Raw genomic sequence first — 18,619 nt, 5'->3', positions numbered from 1 at the left:
GACGTGAAATTTAACCGACAGGAAGAAGATGCTGTGATATGCAAATGATTAGCTTTTCACAGCATTCACACGAGGTTGGCGCCGGTGGCGACACCTACAATGTGCTGACATGAGGAAAGTTTCCAATCGATTTCTCATACACAAACAGCAGTTGACCGGCGTTGACTGGTGAAACGTTGTGATGCCTTGTTTAAGGAGGAGAACTGCGTATCGTCAGGTTTCCGACGTTGATAAAGGTCGGATTGTAGCCAATCGCGATTGCGGTTTATCGTATAGCGACATTGCTGCTCGCGTTGGTCTAGATCCAATGACTGTTAGCAGAATACGGAATCGGTGGGTTCAGGAGGGTAATACGGAACGCCGTGCTGGATCCCAACGGCATCGTATCACTAGCAGTGGAGATGAATGGCATCTTATCCGCACGGCTGTAACGGATCGTGCAGCCACGTCTCGATCCCTGAGTCAACAGATGGGGACGTTTGCAAGACAACAACCATCTACACGAACAGTGCGACGACATTTGCAGAAGCACAGACTATCATCTCGAAGACCGTGGCTGCGGTTACCCTTGACGCTGCATCACAGACAGGAGCGCCTATGATGGTGTACTCGACAACGAACCTGGGTGCACGAATGGCAAAACGTCATTTTTCGGATGAATCCAAGTTATGTTTACAGCATCGTGATGGTCGCATCCGTGTCTGGCAACATCGCGGTGAACGCACATTGGAAGCGAGTATTCGTCATCGCCATACTGGCCTATCACCCGGCGTGATGGTATGGGGTGCCATTGGTTACACGTCTCGGCCACCTCTTGTTCGCATTGACGGCACTTTGAACAGTGGACGTTACATTTCAGATGTGTTACGACCCGTGGCTCTACACTTCATTCGAGCTCTGCGAAACCCTACATTTCAGCAGGATAATGCACGACTGCATATGGCATGTCCTGTACGGGCCTTTCTGGATACAGAAAAAGTTCGACTGCTGCCCTGGCCAGCACATTCTCCAGATCTCTCACCAACTGAAAACGTCTGGTCAATGGTGGCCGAGCAACTGGCTCGTCACAATACGCCAGTCACTAGTCTTCATGAACTGAACGACGAGTTCGTACTGGGGCAGTGTTATTAAGGAAGCAGTGGAAATACGTAGCTCGACGAATCTTGTAAACAGAGACACGGGCTTTCAGCTTAGCACAGCTTGGGATCCAGCACTGGCCATATTGAAGTCGCTTCGAGCAGAGAGGAGTACTATTGGTCATAAGACGGATGACGATTGGCCACCAACATAAATATTCTGTTGACAACGGGACGATAATCAAGGCGCCTACGTGGACGCGCATTTTTGCTTGTGGCTTCCGACAGAGGTCACTGGGGCGGCCGATGGCAGCGCAGAGTAACAGCGGCAGCCTCCGCGGGTGCGCCGAAGTATTTGGTTCTTCATCCTGTAGGTGGCGTTGCTGTCCTTCCAGCTATCGGTTGATATCGTCGCTATTGGCCATTGAATTTGGGGCCTTCACGCATGCGCACTTCCTGCCTAAGACTGGCATAAATAGGGAGCTCTGGTCCTGCCTTAGCAGTGTGTTCGTCGCACCTGATGATGTCGGCTAGTTGCGCTGACGAAATATTGTGGAGTTTTCACTATGACATCAGACGTCTCGCCCGAGAACCATATATACATTCTTGGACTTCACGTTCCCAAACAATGTTGGAATTTTTATGGATGAGAACGCGCAATGTCACCAGACGACAGTTGACGGCCATTTGTTTTAAGAACGTTTTGGACAATGATAATTAAATCGAAACCCTTAGCTGCCGACAGGTGTTGTTGATGTACATCAGTGTGGACAGCTGAAAATGTGTGCCCCGACCGGGACTCGAACCCGGGATCTCCTGCTTACATGGCAGACGCTCTATCCATCTGAGCCACCGCGGGCACAGAGGACAGTGCGACTGCAGGGACTTATCCCTTGCACGTCTCCCGTGAGACCCGCTTTCCCAACTGTCCACAACCTACATTCGTAGTGTTCCTTCTTCTGTGCGAATGTGCACGCTTTGCCCGAACTCTTACGGGACTAGTCAGCTTAGTCTGGCGCGACTAATCAGTGAACGGGCAAATATCTATTAGGGACACTACGAATGTAGGTTGTGGACAGTTGTGAATATGGGTCTCACGGGAGATGTGCACACTCAGACTAAGAAGGAAATTTAGGAATATATCAACAGTTAATGCACATGCACCAACAGAGGAAAAAGAGTACATAATTCTACGAAGACTTGGGGAAAAGTGTGCTGCGCAGTACCTAAATATGACCTGATGCTAGTAATAGGAGATTTTAATGCAAAAATAGGGAAGAATGAAAATCCTTTTGGAGTTTCTGGAAAATATTCACTACATGAAGAAAACAACGACAACAGAGACTTACTATGGTGGTGTGCAGTCAATGGAGTACTCAGTCAGATTGACCATATTTTAGTGATTGCACGCCACTCGACGTCAGTTACGGATGTACGGAGCTGCGAGGACCAAACTATGATTCAGACCACTTTGTGATAAAATCAGTCTTGAGAGAGAAACTGTCACTAACAAATGGCAACAGAATAGCAAATATGATGAAATGGGATACTGACAAACTGAACATCTCGAAGTAAAAAAATATCAAGTAACACTAAGCAGAAAGTTGACTAATCAAGAGACAGCAGTAGGAGTAGATGAAAGATAGAACAGCATTGAAAAAGCCATTAAGGATGCTGCAGAGGAAATAATAGGCATAAGAGGGAATAGAAGAACCCAGGAATGGTTTGATGAAGATTGCAGGTTAGCAGCAAAGGCAAAGAACAGGGCAAGAACAAAAGAGCTACAGAGAGAAACCAGAAATAAAATGGAACAATATAGAGAATTAAGGAGAAGAGCTAAAGAGAAAGAAAAGAGAGTGGAATGAGAAGAAATTTCAAGCACTGGAAGGATTAAAGGAATGGAGTGAAATAAGAAAGTTCTATCATGCCATAGGCAAAACGAAGAATGGATTCCAACCAAAAACAATGGCCTGTTCCAGTAAAGACTGGAAGATGATGAGGAAGAACAGATAGCGGGAAGATGGGCAGAGTATTTCAAAGATACACTAAGCACCAGCCTAGAAGATGAAGAGACAGCCACACAGGAGGAAAGAGTGGAGCTGGAAGTAAACAACGACACCAAAGAAGCAAGAAAGCCAACACTACAAGAGGTCTTCCAGGCTGTGCACAAGTCAAAAAACAATCGAGCCCGTGGGGAAGACAGCATAATTGCTGACTTAATAAAAACTGGTGGTCAGGCTGTAATAAAGGAACTGCACACATTAATATCAGATATTTGGGAAACAGAAACTATGCCACATAATTGGAAAATTGGAATAATAATTCTCATTTATAAGAAAGGGGACAGAACAGCATGTGAAAACTATAGAGGTGTAACAAACCTAAGGACAGCCTATACACAAGTATATTAAACGAAAGGATACAGAAGTGTGCAGAAGGCATACTAGGGGAATATCAGTGTGGCTTTCGACCAGGCAGAGGAACAACTGATCAAATATTTGTGATAAGACAAATGATGGAAAAGTTCTATGAATATGATATAGATCTGCATTTCATATTCATCGACTTCAAACAAGCCTTTGACTGCATAAATTGGCAAGAGTTATACAGAGTTTTGAAAGAAGTTGGTATATGTGCTAAACTAATAAGACTAATCAGAATAACGATGACAGAGACAAGAGCAAAAGTAAAGGTCCTTAGTAGAACAAGTGAAAGCTTTGACTTTAGTAAAGGTGTGAAGCAAGGGGATAGTCTCTCCACTGTCCTATTCAACATAGCCCTGCATAGTGTAGTAAATAAAATCAACAAAAGAGGCACCATATTTATGAAAACTAGCCAGATATGTGCATACGCTGATGACATTGCTATAGTAGGAAGAAATACCAATACACTCCTAGAAACATACCGGGCAATGGAAACAGAAGCCTTAAAACTGGCCTCATAGTAAATGAAAACAAAACAAAATATATGGTAATGTCACGATCTGAGACCAGAAGAACCCCTAAAAACCTAAACATCAATGGGAAATGCTTCAATGCAGTGTCCTCTTTTAACTACTTGGGTGCCCTAATAACAAATGATAACAGTATTGGAAAGGCTATAAGGGAAATAATACAAGCAGGAAACAGAGCTTACTTTACAAATATGCAACTTTTCAAAAATAGGCTTGTTACAAGAAAAACTAAACTGCTAATATATAATTCCCTAGTACGCCCAGTTATCACATACGGGTCAGAGGTATGGACGTTGACAGAACACGATAAAAATGCACTAAGAACCATTGAGCGGAAAATACTACGCATAATCTATGGGCCAATAAGGGAGGAAGAAGGCTGGAGAATACGCTACAGCGCCGAATTACAAAAGTTAATACAAGGCATGGACATAGTAAAATTTGTGAAATTACGGCCAATACGATGGCTAGGACCCTTGGAGAGAATGGCAAACTCCAGAGAAAATGATGAAAGGTGTGATCCATTCAATTAGGCGAAAAGGGAGACCTAGAAGAAGTTGGATCGACGAGGTAATACTGGATATCACCAGCATGGGAGTCGGGGGTGGAAAAGTGCAGCAAATAACCGAGAAGTGTGGAGGAAGATTGTTGAAGAATCCAAGGCTCACCAAGGGCTGTAGCGCTACTGAAGAAGAAGAAGAGTCGCACTATCCTCTGTGCCCTAGGTGGCTGAGATGGATAGAGCGTCTGCCATGTAAGCAGGAGATCCCGGGTTCGAGTCCCGGCCGGGGCACGCATTTTCAGCTGTCCCCATTGATGTATATCAACAACACGTGTCGGCACCTAATGGTTTCGATTTAATTATAATTTCATTGTAGAGAAGCTGCATGGTCATCAGTTTTTCGCGAACAGATACCGTCTTCATTTTGGACGATTTGAGGGAATGATTGGCCATCTAGATCGCTTGACACGAATCCCGTCGAACTCTTTAAGGGATGTAATCGAGAGGTCAACTCGTGCAAAAACTAGAGGCAGCAAAGCTCAATAATGCTGGAGGGAATTTCAAACGACTTATTGAGTCCGTGCCACGTCGAACTACGGTAGTACGCCGGACAAAAGGAGGTCCGACACGATATTAGGAAGTGTCCCTTGACTCTTGGCACCTCAGTGTAAAGCCGGAAGCAGAGAACAATGGTAGCCGCGAGGACAGGAATCGTAAGGTCGCCTTGTGGAATTCATTTCAATAAAAAGTACGTACACTACTGGCCATTAAAATTGCTACACCACGAAGATGACGTGCCACAGACGCGAAATTTAACCGACAGCAAGAAGATGCTGTCATGTGCAAATGATTAGCTTTTCAGAGCATTCACACAAGGTTGGCGCCGGTGGCGACGCCTATAACGTGCTGACACGAGGAAAGTTTCCAACCGATTTCCCATACACATACAGCAGTTGACTGATGTTGCCTGGTGAAAAGTTGTTGTGATGCCTCATGTAAGGAGGAGAAATGCGTACCATAACGTTTCCGATTTTGATAAAGGTCGGATTGTAGCCTATCGCGATTGCGGTTTATCGTATCGCGACATTGCTCCTCGTGTTGGTTGAAATCCAATGACTGCTAGCAGAATATGGAATCGGTCGGTTCAGGAGGGTAATACGGAACGCCGTGCCGGATCCCAACGGGCTCGTATCACTAATAGTCGAGATGACAGGCATCTTATCTGCATGGCTGTAATGGATCGTGCAGCCACGTCTCGATCCCTGAGTCAACAGATGGTGACGTTTGCAAGACGATAACCATCTGCACGAACAGTTCCATGATGTTTGCAGCAGCACGGACTATCAGCTCGGAGACCGTGGCTGCGGTTACCCTTGACGCTTCTTCACAGACAGGAGCGCCTGCGATGGTGTACTCGACGACGAACCTGGGTGCGCGAATGGCAAAACGTCATTTCTCGGATTTATCCAGGTTCTGTTTACAGGACCGTCATGGTCGCATCCGTGTTTGGCGACATCGCGGTGAACGCACATTGGAAGCGTGTATTCGTCATCGCCATACTGGCGTATCACCCGGCGGTTTCATGTCTCTGTCACCTCTTGTTCGCATTGACGGCACTTTGAACAGCGTACGTTACATTTCAGATGTGTTACGTACGACCCGTGGCTCTACCCTTCATTTGGGTCCCTGCGAAACCCTACATTTCAGCGGGATAATGCACGACCGCATGTTGCAGGTCCTGTACGGGCCTTACTGGATACAGAAAATGTTCGACTGCTGCCCTGGCCAGCACATTCACCAGATCTCTCACCAACTGAAAACGTCTGGTCAATGGTGGCCGAGCAACTGGCTCGTCACAGTACTCTTGATGAATTGTGGCATCGTGTTGAAGCTGCATGGGCAGCTGTACCTGTACACGCCAACCAAGCTCTGTTTGACTCAATGCCCTGGCGTATAAAGGCCGTTATTACGGCTAGAGGTGGTTGTTCTGGGTACTGATTTCTCAGGATCTATGCACCCAAACTGCGTGAAAATGTAATCACATGTCAGTTGTAGTATAATAAATATATTTGTCCAATGAATACCCGTTTATCATCTGCATTTCTTCTTGGTGTAGCAATTTTAATGGCCAGTAGTGTATTTATGCCCCTTCATTAGGTAGTGTTACTCCCGAACCGACAATATTTCGGGTTATTCATTGTAAAAGTTCTTATTATGGTTGCCGTGTACGTGTTTTTATCAGGGTTGCCAAGTTAGCGGTATTTCCGCTAAGTTTGACGGATTTTACACACTGTCAGCGGGTGAAAGTTTGCATTTACCGGTCATCGGATCTTTTAACGCATTTGTGGATCGATGTCTGCAACAATATTTTTCCACTTAATTCAGTCTTTCCAATATACAATTTGAAATCATATTTAGCGTCAAAAATCCTAAACTGGCAACAATATGGCTCCAGCTAACTCTTCATAATCAGACTTGGTCATAGTGTTCCCCCTGCCTCAACACAACAGAACAATCCTTTCCAGTCTTAGCTGTTTGCTTTTAGCATTGCAGTTACAAGTTACCTTGGGCCGAAGTCGGTACAGTGCATAGTGTCGAATTGTTAATGTTTATGGTGCAGTTAATCGCGTTCTGATCAGAAATTTTCTTTACTATTTTATTACTGTCTCATCGAAATGTCGAAGCAAAAGGTCAAAAAACACGCCCAAAAGTTTAGGAAAGAGTGGCTTAGCAGCAAACAATTGGAAGACTGGCTTCTTGAGATATCCGCCGATCCTTCTAGTGTGCTGTGTCGATTTTGCGAGAGCAATTTAAATTCGCATCTGTCGAATTTATTGGATCATTCAAAAACCAAATAATATGTAAAAGCTGCGGCACCCATTTCTTCACAGGGGCAGTTGAAACTACGAGATGCGGCTAGAAAAAAACCGGACTGATGCTGGAAAAAACATTTATTTACAATTATTTACAATTTCATGTTATCTCCTTCGATGTACTCTCCTCCTCGGTCTCTACACCGCTCCATACGAATTTGCCACTGTTCACAGCAATGCTGCAGATCATTTTCGGTAAGTCCATACATTACTTCCGTCGCTTTTTCTTTTACTGCTTCAACAGTCTCAAATCTAGTTCCTTTCAAAGCTGACTTGACTTTAGGGAAAAGAAAAAAGTCACAGGGGGCCAAATCAGGTGAGTAGGGTGGATGATCTAAAATGGGAATGTTCTGTTTTGCCAAAAACGTCTTCACTGACAACGCACTGTGAGCTGGGGCATTGTCTTGGTGATGGATCCGTGACTTTTTTCTCCACAAATCGTTCCGTTTTCTCCGTACTCGCTCACGTAGGGTAGCCAGGACGCTAATGTAGTAATGCTGATTCACTGTTTGTCCCTCTGGTACCCAATCAATGTGCACAATCCCTTTGATGTCAAAAAAAAAAAAACAATCATCATTGCCTTGAATTTCGATTTTGACATTCGTGCTTTTTTTTGTCGTGGAGAACCAGGAGTTTTCCAATGCATCGATTGGCGTTTAGTTTCGGGATCGTAAGTAAAAAACCACGATTCATCGCAAGTAATAACATTTTGTAAGAAGGTGGGATCACTTTCAATGTTTTCCAGGATGTCAGAACAAATTACTCTTCGGCGTTCCTTCTGTTCAATTGTGAGACACTTTGGAACCATTTTTGAACACACTTTGTTCATGTTGAAACTTTCATGAAGAATCTGCCCAACACTTTCCTTGTCAACTCCTGTTAACTCAGACACTGCTCTGATTGTTAAACGGCGATCTTGTCGAACAAGTTTACCGATTTTTTTCAATGTTTGCATCAGTTTTTGCTGACAATGGTCTGCCAGTGCGAGTGTCATCACTGGTGTCTTCGCGGCCATCTTTAAATCGTTTAAACCACTCAAACACTTGTGTTCGCGATAAACAATCATCGCCGTACACTTGTTGTAACATTACAAACGTTTCACTTGCAGATTTTCCTAGTTTGAAACAAAATTTGATGTTAACACGCTGTTCTTTCTGTACACTCAACATTTTCCGACGCACAGACAAAATGTCAACTACTTAAAACAGACGCCACGGACAGACTGAGTGCAGGAGGCAGATGAAACCCGAGCAGTAGGCGGAGCGAGAGTCACGTGACAGGCCACGCGACTTTCAGCCTTATTGCATTCGTTTTATTGTTTCACCAGTACTAGTCCGGTTTTTTTCTAGCCACACCTCGTAGATGCACATGTAGTTAGGCAGTCCAATGAAGTTCCTGTTGCAGAAGCTATCCATTCCGTAATAAGATCTGTGGATCACCTCTGCAGCCTTTCAGAAAGGTGTTCTATAGGTGCTGACCATGTCTCTCAGATGCGTTTGCATAGAAGCGAGTGTGGTGTGATTAAAAACATTCTTTACCCACTCTTCAAGGCCAGTCTGAAAAAGGACACAGGAGACGGGTATTTCAGTGTACTGTTTGTTTTAACATTAGACCTTCCAGGGAGAAATCTGGTTTTATTTGCTCCAATATTGATCTGTTGGTTCTCTTTGCAGTCCATGGAACTCTAAGAAGTTTCCTCCAACACCACAATTCGAAGGAGTCAATTCTTCGCCGTTCAGCCTTTCTAATGGTCCAGGTCTCACATCCATACATCACAACTGGAAAGACCATAGCCCTCACAATCCGGATCTTTGTTGCTAGTGTTGTATCTCTGGACCTTATAACCTTGTCAAGGTTTGACATCGCCTGTCTACCGAGCAACAGCGTCTCCGGATTTCAAGACTGCAGTCGCCGTCAGCAGAGATCTGGGAACCGAGACAACTGAATGTGGTCACTACCTCCATGGTTTCTCCTGCTATATCCCACGAATTGGTAGGTGTAGTTGCCATAATTTTCGTTTTTTTCACATTCAGCATAAGACCGGCCTTTTCACTTTCGTCTTTCACCTTCAGTAAGAGTGTTCTCAATTCTTCTTCACTTTCTGCCAACAGGATCGTATCATCCGCGTAACTGAGGTTGTTTACATTTATTCCAGCTATTTTAATTCCTGTTTCTCCTTCATCTAGCCTCGCATTCCTCATGACATGTTCTGCATACAGATTGAATAAGTATGGTGACAGTATGCAGCCTTGCCGGACCCCTTTCTGAATCTTTATCCATTTCGTTGTTCCATACATAGTTCTCACCGTGGCTTCTTGGTCAAGGAAAGGATTTAAAATGGTTCAAATGGCTCTGAGCACTATGGGACTTAACATCTGAGGTCATCAGTCCCCTAGAACTTAAAACTACTTAAGGACATCACACACATCCATACCCGAGGCAGGATTCGAACCTGCGACCGTAGCGGTCGCGGCGGTTCCAGTCTGAAGCGCCTAGAACCGCTCGGCCACTGCGGCCGGCGGAAAGGATTTAAGCCACTGGCACTTCCGTATGACCTAATTTCATTTCATAACGCCACCTTATTGTTGATTTGTTTGCATTGGACAGTGGTGAGCTTGGACCATTGAAAAATCAATTTTTGTTACTGTACTTGTCTGAAGAAGAGAAATTTGTTAACATCGAGTATAGATTTAAGTGTCAGGAAATCATTTCTGAAAGTATTTGTATGAAGTGTAGACACGTGTATGGAAGTGAAACTTGGACGATAAATAGTTTGGACAAGAAGAGAATATAAGCATTCGAAATGTGGTGCTACAGAAGAATGCTGAAGATTAGATGGGTAGATCACATAACTAATGAGGAAGTATTGAACAGGATTGGGGAGAAGAGAAGTTTGTGGCACAACTTGACCAGAAGACGGGATCGGTTGGTAGGACATGTTCTGAGGCATCAAGGGATCACCAATTTAGTATTGGAGGGCAGCGTGGAGGGTAAAAATCGTAGAGGGAGACCAAGAGATCAATACACTAAGCAGATTCAGAAGGATGTAGGTTGCAGTAGGTACTGGGAGATGAAGAAGCTTGCACAGGATAGAGTAGCATGGAGAGCTGCATCAAACCAGTCTCAGGACTGAAGACCACAACAACAACAACTTGTCTGACAAGCCCATTTCCTTAGCCAGTGATTCTGTTGGTTCTTTTATCACTCTCAAGCATTCTCTTGGAGCAGTTAGAGATACTTCTTGAAACACTTTTACATTTTGGGACAAGTGGCGTTGCATCTCACAAGCAAGAAAATGTTCACATCTTTTCCTTATGGCACTCTCAACCTGAGATGAAATTTTATTGGAAGTATTCATAGCCTTCGACTTCATGACCTAAGTGTGTTCTTGCACTCCGTCCTCAGGCCACAATTGGCCCATCGGGACCATCCGACTGCCGTGCCATCCTCAGCTGAGGATGCAGATAGCGCCAGTAAATTGTTATCTGCGTGTGTGATACTCTTTTCTGAGGCTCAAAGTAGTACTGTTTCCACATTCTTGGGAATGGCAGAGTTAGAGGAAGGCAACGCAGTGGCAGTAACCAGTGGTTTGAAATCTTTACCTAATGAGTACGGCTTGAACATTCATTTAATGCGCGGATTGGGTAATGTCAATGCAGCAGTTATGGTAGGCATCAATAATGGTGTGTATGAGAATTTGAAAAGAGAAGTTCCTCGTCTTGTCTTAATTCCTCGTGTCTCCCATTCAGTGCAGCTGGCGGTATCTTTCTTCTGCCGCAGCTGGAACTTTACCCCGGAATTTGTAATTTTTGTTGTCAGAAACGCATTCTTAGTTTCCCAAGTCTTCATCTCGTCAAATTGGCTACAGAAAGTTATTCAGTGCAATAAATGACGGAACTAATACATTCAAAATAGTTCAGAAGTGCAATATACGTTGGATGTCTATTTTAGAGGCTGTTTCTCGTGCTTTGTCTCAGTGGCCTAAACTAAAACCCGACTTTGAGATAGCAGCGCTTCATAAGAAGTGCTATGCTGCCCAAGTCCTCCATAATACGTGCAGCGATGACGCAAACAAAATTTATCTTATTTTTTTCTGAATTTCATTCAAATTCTGCAGGCCAATCACAGCTCCTAAAAGATGCTATTTTACTAATCAGTGGGCTCGTAAGGAGAATTGTTGTACCAGGGTAGAGAGGCGATTTTTAAACAGCAGATGTTCGCAAATAAAAGTCGCCAAGAATACACACTACTGGCCATTAAAATTGCTACACGAAGAAGAAATACAGATGATAAACGGGTATCATTGGACGAATATATTATACTAACATGTGAACACATTTTCACGCAATTTGGGTGCATAGATCCTGAGAAATCAGTACCCAGAACAACCACCTCTGGCCCTAATAACGGCCTTGATACGCCTGGGCTCTGAGTGAAACAAAGCTCGGAAGACGTGTACAGGTACAGCTGCCCATGCAGCTCCAACACGATACCACAGTTCAACAGGAGTAGTGACTGGTGTATTGTGACGAGCCAGTTGCTCGGCCACCATTGACCAGACGTTTTCAATTTGTGAGAGATCTGGAGAATGTGCTGGCCTGGGCAGCAGGCCCGTACAGGACCTGCAACATGCGGTCGTGCATTATCCTGCTGAAATGTAGGGTTTCGCATGGATCGAATGAAGGGTAGAGCCACGGGTCTTAACACATCTGAATTGTAACGTCCACTGTTCAAAGTGCCGTCAATGCGAACAAGAGGTGACCGAGACGTGTAACCAATGGCACCCAATACCATCACACCGGGTGATACGCCAGTATGGCGATGACGAATACACGCTTCCAATGTGCGTTCACCACGATGTCGCCAAACACGGATGCGACCATCAAGATGCTATAAACAGAACCTGGATTCATCCGAAAAGATGACTTTTTGCCATTCGTGCACCCAGGTTCGTCGTCGAGTACACCATCGCAGGCGCTCCTGTCTGTGATGCAGCGTCAAGAGTAACCGCAGCCACGATCTCCGTGCTGATAGTCCGTGCTGCTGCAAACGTCGTCGAACTGTTCGTGCCGATGGTTGTTGTCTTGCAAACGTCCCCATCAGTTGACTCAGGGATCGAGACGTGGCTGCACGATCCGTTACAGCCGTGCGGATAAGGTGCCCGTCACCTCGACTGCTAGTGATACGAGGCCGTCGGGATCCAGCACAGCTTTCCGTATTACCCTCCTGCACCCACCGATTCCATATGCTAACAATCATTGGATCTCGACCAACGCGAGCAGCAGTGTCGCGATACGATAAATCGCAATCGCGATAGGCTACAATCCGACCCTTATCAAAGTCGAAAACCTGATGGTACACATTTCTCCTCCTTACACGAGGCATCATAACAACGTTTCATCAGGCAACGCCGGTCATCTGTTGTTTGTGTATGAGAAATCGGCTGGAAACTTTCCTCATGTCAGCACGTTGTAGGTGTCGCCACCGGCGCCAACATTGTGTGAATGCTCTGAAAAGCTAATCATTTGCATATCACAGCACCTTCTTCCTGTCGGTTAAATTTCGCGTCTGTAGCACGTCATGTTCGTGGTGTAGCGATTCTAATGGCCAGTAGTGTATATTACTAGTCTCTCGCTATATCTTACCGCTAAATTTCTCCGAAGCCATTTTAAACTGTCGAATGCTTTTTCCAAGTCGACAAATCCTGTGAACGTGTCTCGATTTTTCTTTAGTCTTGCTACCATTACCAACCGCAACGTCAGAATTGCCTCTCGGGTACCCTTGCCTTTCCTAAAGCCAAACTCATCGTCATCTAACACATACTCAATTTTGTTTTCCATTTTTCTGGTGCCACCTGCTGCTCAAATTGCTGCTCCTGATGTAGTATGATGCGCCAGAGCCACACGCCGAACACGATGGTATTCCCTCTCGATGGTTCCACGAGGCTGTCCGGACCCCTGTCTTCTTGTCACCATATACACTCCTGGAAATGGAAAAAAGAACACATTGACACCGGTGTGTCAGACCCACCATACTTGCTCCGGACACTGCGAGAGGGCTGTACAAGCAATGATCACACGCACGGCACAGCGGACACACCAGGAACCGCGGTGTTGGCCGTCGAATGGCGCTAGCTGCGCAGCATTTGTGCACCGCCGCCGTCAGTGTCAGCCAGTTTGCCGTGGCATACGGAGCTCCATCGCAGTCTTTAACACTGGTAGCATGCCGCGACAGCGTGGACGTGAACCGTATGTGCAGCTGACGGACTTTGAGCGAGGGCGTACAGTGGGCATGCGGGAGGCCGGGTGGACGTACCGCCGAATTGCTCAACACGTGGGGCGTGAGGTCTCCACAGTACATCGATGTTGTCGCCAGTGGTCGGCGGAAGGTGCACGTGCCCGTCGACCTGGGACCGGACCGCAGCGACGCACGGATGCACGCCAAGACCGTAGGATCCTACGCAGTGCCGTAGGGGACCGCACCGCCACTTCCCAGCAAATTAGGGACACTGTTGCTCCTGGGGTATCGGCGAGGACCATTCGCAACCGTCTCCATGAAGCTGGGCTACGGTCCCGCACACCGTTAGGCCGTCTTCCGCTCACGCCCCAACATCGTGCAGCCCGCCTCCAGTGGTGTCGCGACAGGCGTGGATGGAGGGACGAATGGAGACGTGTCGTCTTCAGCGATGAGAGTCGCTTCTGCCTTGGTGCCAATGATGGTCGTATGCGTGTTTGGCGCCGTGCAGGTGAGCGCCACAATCAGGACTGCATACGACCGAGGCACACAGGGCCAACACCCGGCATCATGGTGTGGGGAGCGATCTCCTACACTGGCCGTACACCACTGGTGATCGTCGAGGGGACACTGAATAGTGCACGGTACATCCAAACCGTCATCGAACCCATCGTTCTACCATTCCTAGACCGGCAAGGGAACTTGCTGTTCCAACAGGACAATGCACGTCCGCATGTATCCCGTGCCACCCAACGTGCTCTAGAAGGTGTAAGTCAACTACCCTGGCCAGCAAGATCTCCGCATCTGTCCCCCATTGAGCATGTTTGGGACTGGATGAAGCGTCGTCTCACGCGGTCTGCACGTCCAGCACGAACGCTGGTCCAACTGAGGCGCCAGGTGGAAATGGCATGGCAAGCCGTTCCACAGGACTACATCCAGCATCTCTACGATCGTCTCCATGGGAGAATAGCAGCCTGCATTGCTGCGAAAGGTGGATATACACTGTACTAGTGCCGACATTGTGCATGCTCTGTTGCCTGTGTCTATGTGCCTGTGGTTCTGTCAGTGTGATCATGTGATGTATCTGACCCCAGGAATGTGTCAATAAAGTTTCCCCTTCCTGGGACAATGAATTCACGGTGTTCTTATTTCAATTTCCAGGAGTGTAGTTTCTGAAAAGAGTTCCTCAGTAATTTATATTCCCCGATAATAAGGTCGTCTTCCCCACAAATATTTTAACTGCTATAGGCTGTCTGTATTTTACATCGTGTCTACATTGGCCTTGACCACTTATTTTGCTGCCCAAATAGCAAAACGAACATACTACTTTTCGTTCTTCATTTACTAACCTAATTCTCTCAGCATCACCTCGTTTAATTCGAATATATTCCACTACTTTTCTTTTACTTTTGTTGCTTTTCATCTGCTAGGACCTTTTCAAACTATCCATTCCGCTCAACTGCGTCTCCAAATCCTCTTCCGTCTCTGACAGAATTACAGTGTCATCGACAAACGTCAGAATTTTAATTCCATCTTGATGAACTTTAATTACCTCACCAAATTTCTCCTAGATTTCTTTCACTCCTTTCTACATTTACAGATTGAATAATATCAGGGATAGGCTACAACCCTATCTCACCCGATTCCCAACTATTTCTTCCCTTTCACGTCCTTCGCCTCTTACAAATGCAAACTGGTTTCAGTACATCTAACTTTACGTGATTACTCTGCTATTCACAATAAAGTGCCTGGCAGAGGGTTTAATAAACCACCTTCAAGCTGTCTCTACCGTTCCACTCCCGAACGGCGCGCGGGAAAAACGAGCACTTATTTTTTTTTGTGCGAGCCCTGATTTTTCTTATTTTATCGTGATGATCATTTCTACCTATGTAGGTGGGTGCCAACAGAATGTTTTCGCAGTCGGAGAAGGAAACTGGTGATTGAAATTACGTGAGAAGATGCCGTCGCAACGAAAAACGCCTTTGTTTTAATGATTGCCGCTTGTAGCACCCCAAAAACCCTAAAACCCAAATAAGAATGTCGTGATAATTTAAAGTAGGGAGCAGTGTTATGCTGACAGGTACGACAACTTTGACAACAATATAACACCTTAAAGTTTTGATGAACACCAATTTCAATAATTACTGAGTATGCCATGATATAAAGCTAGAAAGAAAGAAAGTTTATTTTAATTAGCTATCAAACATGTTAGCAATAACTGCAAATCAGTATGACGAAAGTTAAGTTCAAAGTAATACGTCGGTCCGAGGTAACATTTATTGTGAAAGAGAGCTGTAAACGCGGCGAAAAGGAAATTCAATGCGTCTATAATGCTCGATCATGGAAAAGTTAGTCGCTTGCTGGCTTGCTTGCTATCAAGTGGAGAGGGAGCACCGTTTGTTATAGTACTATAAACGGAACGCTACGAGAATGTTTCTATTTAAAAAAAAAAATGGTAATATTGTGTGATAGAGATGCGCGGACTTTGTTCGCAGTTATTCTGACTTGATAACTTGAACTGAAGTGATATTCTGATAGTGTACGACGAGTTAATGAAGTTTAATTATTGGAGATGATATTGTTGGAGTCAACCTTCATCAAAGTGAACAGTTACAACGAAGAATGGACATAGTATCGAAGCCTGCAATACCTGAGCAGCCATGAGTAGGAAACATTAATACCACTACACGAAGATAATACAAATACGCCGATTGTAAAAGTTGTCGTAATTGTCAAGATCACCGAATTCAAAAGACTCGTAATTGATCTGATCCATCGGTGTGCGTGTGGTGCGATGATTATAAACTAACTGCTAAGAATGATCAATATAACTGTTCGTCAGTAATGGAAATCTCACTTGTTGGCTCCATCACTAATTGAACTGTGTGACAATTGATGATCAAAATTAATTAACTGTGAACATTTTAATTGAAAGAGTGACTTGATGAAGATTGAGCACTGAAAGGAGCGTTTTACCGAAATAATATCACGACGCACGAAAGCAAGATATCATTATAGATTATCTCTGGATTTGCGTCGAGCCGTAGTGAAAATTCTGCCTAGCAACGTAACAACTACTGATACTGAACCGCAAATGAATTTTTCCTCGCTTCAATGGTGTGAAACGACGCCGGTGATGAATGATTCACTCAATACTGCAATAACTAACTAACCGGGCATATCAAATCATCGTAAAACCATAACAGACAATTAAAGTCAGCAGTTTGCATCTCTGAGAAGGCTGTGCGGACTCGCAAACGGACTTTCATACATTACGCGAGGGACAATTTTCTTTAGAGATTTTCAGGTGCTGTTCCACGTTATCCGACGGGGACAACCATCACTGCGCGTCGCGTCTCCATTCCACCGACCGAGCTGTAGCAGCAGCGGCTCAACATCAACATCAACAACAAAAGGGGAGAGGCGACGCCACACACTCCAATTCACGTATCATGTCTGTGACACTATCTGCCCTATTTCGCGATAATACAAAACGAGCTGCCCTTCTTTGTACTTCCGTCAGTCCCACCTGATGCGGATCCCACACCGCACAGCAATACTCCAGAATAGGGCGGACAAGCGTGGTGTAAGCAGTCTCTGTAGTAGACCTGTTGCACCTTCTAAGTGTTCTGCCAATGAATCGCAGTCTTTGGTTTGCTCTACCCACGACACTATCTATGTGATCGTTCCAATTTAGGTTATTTATAATTGTAATCCCTAAGTATTTAGCTGAATTTACAGCCTTCAGATTTGTGTGACCGCGTAATCGAGATTTAGCGGATTTCTTTTAGTACTCGTGTGAATAACTTCGCACTTTCCTTTATTCAGGGTCAATTGCCACTCCTCGTACCACACAGATATCTTATCTAAATCATTTTGCCATCTGGTGACTTTACAAGACGGTAAATGATAGCATCGTCTCCAAACAATGTAAGGCGGCTACTCAGATTGTCTCGTATGTCGTTAATATACATCAGGAAGAATAGAGGGCTATAACACTTCCTTGGGGAACACCGTATATTACTTCTGGTTTACTCGGTGACTTCCGTCTATTAGTACGAACTGTGACGTTTCTGGCAGGAAATCACGAAAGCAGTGGCACATTTGATTGTGTGAGGGCATTTGATTGTGTGAACCACAACATCCTTTTAAATAAATTAGAATTCTATGGTGTCACGGGCAGTGCTGCAAAATGTTTCAAGTCATACCTCGTTAACAGGAAACAAAGGGTGTCAGTGCAAGGGACTAGTGAATTAAGTCATCAGTCATCATCAGAATGGGAAGAAATTACATGTGGTGTCCCACAAGGATCCATCTTAGGGCCACTGCTTTTTCTTGTGTACATTAATGATCTCTCATCAGTTACTCTGCCAGAAGCAGAGTTCGTTTTGTTTGCAGATGACACAAGTATTGTAATAAAAATGGCTCTGAGCACTATGGGACTCAACTGCTGAGGTCATTAGTCCCCTAGAACTTAGAACTAGTTAAACCTAACTAACCTAAGGACATCACACACATCCATGCCCGAGGCAGGATTCGAACCTGCGACCGTAGCGGTCTCGTGGTTCCAGACTGCAGCGCCAGAACCGCTCGGCCACTTCGGCCGGCTATTGTAATAAATAGTATGTCGAGTGTAGTTCTAGAAAGATCTGCAAATGATATTTTCATGGTTTTTAATAAATGGTTTAAAACAAACTCACTCACATTAAACTTCGAAAAGAATCACTATATGCAATTCAGAACCTGTAAGAGGTTTCCACCCAGCATATGCATAAAGTATGAAGAAGAGCAGATAGAAGAGGTTGACAGTCTTACATTCCTGGGATTACAACTTGATAATAAATTCAATTGGGAGGAGCACACCACAGGACTGCAGAAACGCCTTAACAAATCTGTATTTGCAATTCGAGTGTTAGCAGACGTAGGCGACATAAAAATGAAAAAGTTTGCATACTATGCCTATGTCATATGGTATAATATT

The 18,619-nt window shown here is 44.9% G+C and overlaps 1 non-coding gene across 1 annotated transcript; it reads right to left on the bottom strand.

Annotated features, from left to right (window-relative positions):
• Positions 1 to 1,861: 1,861 nt before the first annotated feature.
• On the bottom strand, positions 1,862 to 1,936 carry Trnat-ugu (transfer RNA threonine (anticodon UGU)). Its single transcript has one exon. It is a non-coding gene; the product is annotated as a tRNA-Thr (tRNA).
• Positions 1,937 to 18,619: the final 16,683 nt, after the last annotated feature.

Source organism: Schistocerca serialis, chromosome 11 (genome assembly GCF_023864345.2).
Source record: "Schistocerca serialis cubense isolate TAMUIC-IGC-003099 chromosome 11, iqSchSeri2.2, whole genome shotgun sequence".
NCBI classification, from domain to species: Eukaryota; Metazoa; Arthropoda; class Insecta; order Orthoptera; family Acrididae; genus Schistocerca; species Schistocerca serialis.
This window is presented reverse-complemented; position numbering and strand designations above follow the sequence as displayed.